Source organism: Phyllobates terribilis, unplaced genomic scaffold (genome assembly GCF_046119375.1).
Source record: "Phyllobates terribilis strain yellow unplaced genomic scaffold, ASM4611937v1 Scaffold_4__5_contigs__length_816908805, whole genome shotgun sequence".
NCBI lineage: Eukaryota > Metazoa > Chordata > Amphibia > Anura > Dendrobatidae > Phyllobates > Phyllobates terribilis.
The window spans coordinates 342,152,049-342,160,076 of record NW_027362764.1 but is presented as its reverse complement, the minus strand read 5'-3'; positions in this window follow the sequence as shown (position 1 = coordinate 342,160,076).

Below are 8,028 nucleotides of genomic sequence, written 5' to 3'. Positions count from 1 at the left end.
GGGGCCCCCATGACATGCGGCATGCATTTGGGCCCCCCATTACATGCGGCATGCATTTGGGGCCTGCATAACATGCTGCATGCATTTGGGGTACCTGAGACATGAGGCATGCATTTGGGGCCCCCATTACATGCGGCATGCACATGGGGCCCCCATGACATGAGTCATGCATTTGGGGCCGCCATGACATGCGGCATGCATTTGGGGCCCCCATGACATGCGGCATGAGTTTGGATCCCCCATGACATGCGGCATGCACATGGGGCCCCCATGACATGAGTCATGCATTTGGGGCCGCCATGACATGCGGCATGCATTTGGGGCCCCCATGACATGCGGCATGCATGTGGGACCCCCATAACATGCAGCATGCGTTTGGATCCCCCCTTACATGCGGCATGCACGTGTGGCCCCCATGAAATGCGGCATGCATTTTGGGCCCCAATGACATGCGGAATGCCTGCGGGGCCCCCATGACATACGGCATGCATGCGGGGCCCTCATGACATGCGGCATACATTTGGGGCCCCCAATATATGCGGCATGAACGTGGGGCCCCCATGATATGTGGCATGCATTTGGGGCCCCCATGACATGCGGCATGCATGTGGAGCCCCCATGACATGCGGCATGCATGTGGGGCCCCATGACATGCAGCATGCACGTGGGGCCCCCATGACATGTGGAATGCACGTGAGGCCCCCATGACATGCGGCATACGCTTGGGGCCCCAATGACATGCGGCATGCGTTTGGGTCCCCCATGACATGCGATATGCATGTGGAGCCCCCATGACATGCGGCCTGCATTTGGGGCCCCCATGACATGCGGCATGCACGTGGGGCCCCCATGACATGCAACATGCATTTGGGGCCCCCATGTCATGCGGAATGCACGTGAGGCCCCCTTGACATGTGAAATGCATGTGGGGCCCCCATGACATGTGGAATGCCTGCGGGGCCCCCATGACATGTGGAATGCCTGCGGGGCCCCCATGACATGCGGCATGCATGCGGGGCCCCCAAGAAATGGACATGCACGTGAGGCCCCCATGATATGCGGCATGCATTTGGGGCCCCTATGACTTGAGGCATGCATTTGGGGCCCCCATGACATGCGGCATGTATGTGGGGACTCATGAAATGCGCCATGCATGTGGGCTCCTATGACATGCGGCATGCACGTGGTGCCCCTATGACATGTGGCATGCATTTGGGGGCCCCATTACATGCGGCATGCACGTGGAGTCCCCATGACAAGCGGCATGCATTTGGGGCCCCCATGACATGCGGCATGCATGTGGGGACCCCATGACATGTGGCATGCATGTGGGGACCCCATGACATGCGGCATGCATTTGGGTGCCCCATGACATGCGGCATGCATGTGGGGCCCCCATGTCATGCGGAATGCACGTGAGGCCACCTTGACATGTGGAATGCATGTGGGGCCCCCATGACATGCGGCATGCATGTGGGGACCCCATGACATGCGGCATGCATTTGGGTGAACCATGACATGCGGCATGCATGTGGGGCCCCCATGTCATGCGGAATGCACGTGAGGCCACCTTGACATGCGGAATGCATGTGGGGTCCCCATGACATGCGGCATGCATGTGGGACCCCCATGACATGCGGCATGCATTTGAATCCCCCATTACATGCGGCATGCACGTGGGGCCCCCATGACATGCGGCATGCATTTGGGGCACCCATGACATGCGGAATGCATGTGGGACCCCCATGAGATGCGGAATGCATTTGGATCCCTCATTACATGCTGCATGCAAGTGGGGCCGCCCATGACATGCGCCATGCATGTGGGGCCTCTATAACATGCGGCATGCTTGTGGGGCCCCCATTATATGCAGCATACATTTGGGGACCCCGTGACATGCGGCATGCACGTGGGGCCCCCATGATATGCAACATGCATTTGAATCCCCCATTACATGCGGGATGCACGTGGGGCCCCCATGACATGAGGAATTCCTTCGGGGCCCCCATGACATGTGGCATGCATGCGGGGCCCTCATGACATGCAATATGAATTTGAGGCCCCTATGACATGCGGCATGCATTTGGGCCCCCATGACATGCGACATGCATTTGGGGACTGCATAACATGCCGCATGCATTTGGGGCCCCCATTACATGCGGCATGCACGTGGCCCCCCATAAAATGCTGCATGCATTTGGGATGCCCGAGACATGCGGCATGCACGTGGGGCCCCTATCACATGATGCATGCATTTGGGCCCCCATGACATGCAGCATGCACGTGGGGCCCCTATGACATGACGCATGCATTTGGGCCCCTATGAAATGCGGCATGCATGTGGGGCCCCCATGACATGCGCCATGCATGTGGGGCCTCTATAACATGCGGCATGCTTGTGGGGCCCCCATTATATGCAGCATACATTTGGGGACCCCGTGACATGCGGAATTCCTGCGGGGCCCCCATGACATGCGGCATGCATGCGGGGCCCTCATGACATGCGGCATGCATTTGGGGACTGCATAACATGCCGCATGCATTTGGGGCCCCCATTACATGCGGCATGCACACGGGGCCCCATGAAATGCGCCATGCATGTGGGGCCCCTATGACATGCGGCATGCATTTGTGGGCTCCAACACATGCGGCATTGATTTGGGGCACCCATGACATGCACCATGCACGTGGGGCCCCTATGACATGTGGCATGCATCTGGGGGCCTCATTACATGCGGCATGCACGTGGAGACCCCCATGACATGCGGCATTCATTTGAATCCCCCATTACATGCGGAATGCCTGCGGGGCCCCCATGACATGCGGCATGCATGCGGGGCCCTCATGACATGCGGCATGAATTTGGGGCCGCCAATACATGCGGCATGTACGTTGGGCATTTATGGAACCCATGACATGCGGCTAGCATTTGGGCCCCCATTACATGCGGCATGCATGTGGGCCCTCCCTGTGACATGCGGCATGCATTTGGGGGCCCCATGACATGCGGCATGCATGTGGGGCCCCCATGACATGCGGCATGCATTTGGGGCCCCCATGACATGTGGAATGCCTGCGGGGACCCCATGACATGCATCATGCATGCAGGGCCCTCATGACATGCGGCATGAATTTGGGGCCCCCAATAAATGCGGCATGCACGTGAGGCCCGCGTGATATGCGGCATGGATTTGGGGCCCCCATGACTTAAGGCGTGCTTTTATGGGCCTCCATGACATATGGCATGCATGTGGTACCCTATGAAATGCGGCATGCATGCGGGGCCCTCATGACATGCGGCATGCATTTGGGGCCCCGATGACATGCGGCATGCATGTGGGGCCCCCTTGACATGCGACATTAATTTGGGGCCCCCATGACATGCGGCATGCATGTGGGGCTCCCATGACATGCGGCATGCATTTGGGGCCTCCATGACATGCGTCATGCATGTGGGGCCCCCATGACATGCGCCATGCATGTGGGGCCCCGATGACATGCGGCATGCATGTGGGGCACCCATGACTTGCGCCATGCACGTGGGGCCCCTTTGACATGCGCCATGAATTTGGGGGCCCCATTACATGCGGCATGCACGTGGAGCCCCCATGACATGCGGCATGCATTTGGGGCCCCCATGACATGCGGCATGCGTGTGGGGCCCCCATGACATGCGGCATGCATTTGGACCCCCCATTACATGCGGCATGCATTTGGGGCCTGCATAACATGCTGCATGCATTTGGGGTACCTGAGACATGAGGCATGCATTTGGGGCCCCCATTACATGCGGCATGCACATGGGGCCCCCATGACATGAGTCATGCATTTGGGGCCGCCATGACATGCGGCATGCATTTGGGGCCCCCATGACATGCGGCATGAGTTTGGATCCCCCATGACATGCGGCATGCACATGGGGCCCCCATGACATGAGTCATGCATTTGGGGCCGCCATGACATGCGGCATGCATTTGGGGCCCCCATGACATGCGGCATGCATGTGGGACCCCCATAACATGCAGCATGCGTTTGGATCCCCCCTTACATGCGGCATGCACGTGTGGCCCCCATGAAATGCGGCATGCATTTTGGGCCCCAATGACATGCGGAATGCCTGCGGGGCCCCCATGACATACGGCATGCATGCGGGGCCCTCATGACATGCGGCATACATTTGGGGCCCCCAATATATGCGGCATGAACGTGGGGCCCCCATGATATGTGGCATGCATTTGGGGCCCCCATGACATGCGGCATGCATGTGGAGCCCCCATGACATGCGGCATGCATGTGGGGTCCCATGACATGCAGCATGCACGTGGGGCCCCCATGACATGTGGAATGCACGTGAGGCCCCCATGACATGCGGCATACGCTTGGGGCCCCAATGACATGCGGCATGCGTTTGGGTCCCCCATGACATGCGATATGCATGTGGAGCCCCCATGACATGCGGCCTGCATTTGGGGCCCCCATGACATGCGGCATGCACGTGTGGCCCCCATGACATGCAACATGCATTTGGGGACCCCATGTCATGCGGAATGCACGTGAGGCCCCCTTGACATGTGAAATGCATGTGGGGCCCCCATGACATGTGGAATGCCTGCGGGGCCCCCATGACATGTGGAATGCCTGCGGGGCCCCCATGACATGCGGCATGCATGCGGGGCCCCCAAGAAATGCGACATGCACGTGAGGCCCCCATGATATGCGGCATGCATTTGGGGCCCCTATGACTTGAGGCATGCATTTGGGGCCCCCATGACATGCGGCATGTATGTGGGGACTCATGAAATGCGCCATGCATGTGGGCTCCTATGACATGCGGCATGCACGTGGGGCCCCTATGACATGTGGCATGCATTTGGGGGCCCCATTACATGCGGCATGCACGTGGAGTCCCCATGACAAGCGGCATGCATTTGGGGCCCCCATGACATGCGGCATGCATGTGGGGACCCCATGACATGTGGCATGCATGTGGGGACCCCATGACATGCGGCATGCATTTGGGTGCCCCATGACATGCGGCATGCATGTGGGGCCCCCATGTCATGCGGAATGCACGTGAGGCCACCTTGACATGTGGAATGCATGTGGGGCCCCCATGACATGCGGCATGCATGTGGGGACCCCATGACATGCGGCATGCATTTGGGTGAACCATGACATGCGGCATGCATGTGGGGCCCCCATGTCATGCGGAATGCACGTGAGGCCACCTTGACATGCGGAATGCATGTGGGGTCCCCATGACATGCGGCATGCATGTGGGACCCCCATGACATGCGGCATGCATTTGAATCCCCCATTACATGCGGCATGCACGTGGGTCCCCCATGACATGCGGCATGCATTTGGGGCACCCATGACATGCGGAATGCCTGCGGGGCCCCCATGACATGCAACATGCATGTGGGGCCCTCATGACATGCGGCATGAATTTCGGTCCCCCAATACATGTGGCATGCACGTGGGGCCCCCATGATATGAGGCATGCATTTGGGGCCCCATTACATGCGGCATGCACGTGGAGCCCCCAAGACATGCGGCATGCATTTGGGGCCCCATGACATGCGCCATGCATATGGGGCCCCTATGACATGCAGCATGCATGTGGCCCCTATGACATTCTGCATGCATTTGGGGCCCCTTTGACATGCGGAATACCTGCGGGACCCCCATGACATGCGGCATCCATTTGGGGCCTGCATAACATGCTGCATGCATTTGGGGTACCTGAGACATGCGGCAAGCACGTGGGGCCCCATGACATGCTGCATGCATTTGGTGTGCCAGAGACATGTGGCATGCACGTGGGGCCCCTATGACATGCCGCATGCATTTGGGGCCCCCATTACATGCGGCATGCACATGGGGCCCCCATGACATGCGGCATACTCTTGGGGCCCCAATGACATGCGGCATGCGTTTGGGTTTCCCATGAAATGCGGCATGCACGTGGGGCCCCCATGACATGCGGCATGCATTTGGGGCACCCATGACATGCGGAATGCCTGCGGGGCCCCCATGACATGCAACATGCATGTGGGGCCCTCATGACATGCGGCATGAATTTGGGGCCCCCAATACATGTGGCATGCACGTGGGGCCCCCATGATATGAGGCATGCATTTGGGGCCCCATTACATGCGGCATGCACGTGGAGCCCCCAAGACATGCGGCATGCATTTGGGGCCCCTATGACATGCGGCATGCATGTGGGGCACCCATGACTTGCACCATGCACGTGGGGCCCCTTTGACATTCGGCATGAATTTGGGTGCCCCATTACATGCATGTGGGGCCCCTATGACATGCTGCATGCATGTGGGACCCCCATGACATTCTGCATGCATTTGGGGCCCCTGTGACATGCGGAATACCTGCGGGACCCCCATGACATGCGGCATCCATTTGGGGCCTGCATAACATGCTGCATGCATTTGGGGTACCTGAGACATGGGGCATGCACGTGGGGCCCCATGACATGCTGCATGCATTTGGTGTGCCAGAGACATGTGGCATGCACGTGGGGCCCCTATGACATGCCGCATGCATTTGGGGCCCCCATGACATGCACCATGCATGTGGGGCCCCTATGACATGCGGCATGCATGTGGGGCACCCATGACTTGCACCATGCACGTGGGGCCCCTTTGACATGCGGCATGAATTTGGGTGCCCCATTACATGCGGCATGCACGTGGAGCCACCATGACATGCGGCATGCATGTGGGACCCCCATGACATGCGGCATGCATTTGAATCCCCCATTACATGCGGCATGCACGTGGGGCCCCCATAACATGCGGCATGCATTTGGGGCCCCCATGACATGCGGCATGCATGCGGGGCCCTCATGACATGCGTCATGAATTTGGGTCCCCAATACATGTGGCATGCACGTGGGGCCCCCATGACATGCGCCATGCATTTATGGCCCCCATGACATGTGGCATGCATTTGGGTGCCCCATGACATGCGGCATGCATGTGGGGCCCCCATGACATGCGGCATGCATGTGTGACCCCCATGACATGCGGCATGCATTTGAATCCCCCATTACATGTGGCATGCACGTGGGGCCCCCATGACATGCGGCATGCATGTGGGACCCCCATGACATGCGGCATGCGTTTGGGTTTCCCATGAAATGCGGCATGCACGTGGGGCCCCCATGACATGCGGCATGCATTTGGGGCACCCATGACATGCGCAATGCCTGCGGGGCCCCCATGACATGCAACATGCATGTGGGGCCCTCATGACATGCGGCATGAATTTGGGGCCCCCAATACATGTGGCATGCACGTGGGGCCCCCATGATATGAGGCATGCATTTGGGGCCCCATTACATGCGGCATGCACGTGGAGCCCCCAAGACATGCGGCATGCATTTGGGGCCCCCATGACATGCGCCATGCATGTGGGGCCCCTATGACATGCTGCATGCATCTGGGACCCCCATGACATGCTGCATCCATTTGGGGCCTGTATAACATGCTGCATGCATTTGGGGTACCTGAGACATGCGGCATGCACGTGGGGCCCCATGACATGCTGCATGCATTTGGTGTGCCAGAGACATGTGGCATGCACGTGGGGCCCCTATGACATGCCGCATGCATTTGGGGCCCCCATGACATGCACCATGCATGTGGGGCCCCTATGACATGCGGCATGCATGTGGGGCACCCATGACTTGCGCCATGCACGTGGGGCCCCTTTGACATGCGGCATGAATTTGGGTGCCCCATTACATGCGGCATGCACGTGGAGCCCCCATGACATGCGGCATGCATGTGGGACCCCCATGACATGCGGCATGCATTTGAATCCCCCATGACATGCGGCATGCATTTGGGGCCCCCATGACATGCGGCATGCATGCGGGGCCCTCATGACATGCGTCATGAATTTGGGTCCCCCAATACATGTCGCATGCACGTGGGGCCCCCATGACATGCGCCATGCATTTATGGCCCCCATGACATGCGGCATGCACGTGTAGCCCCCAAG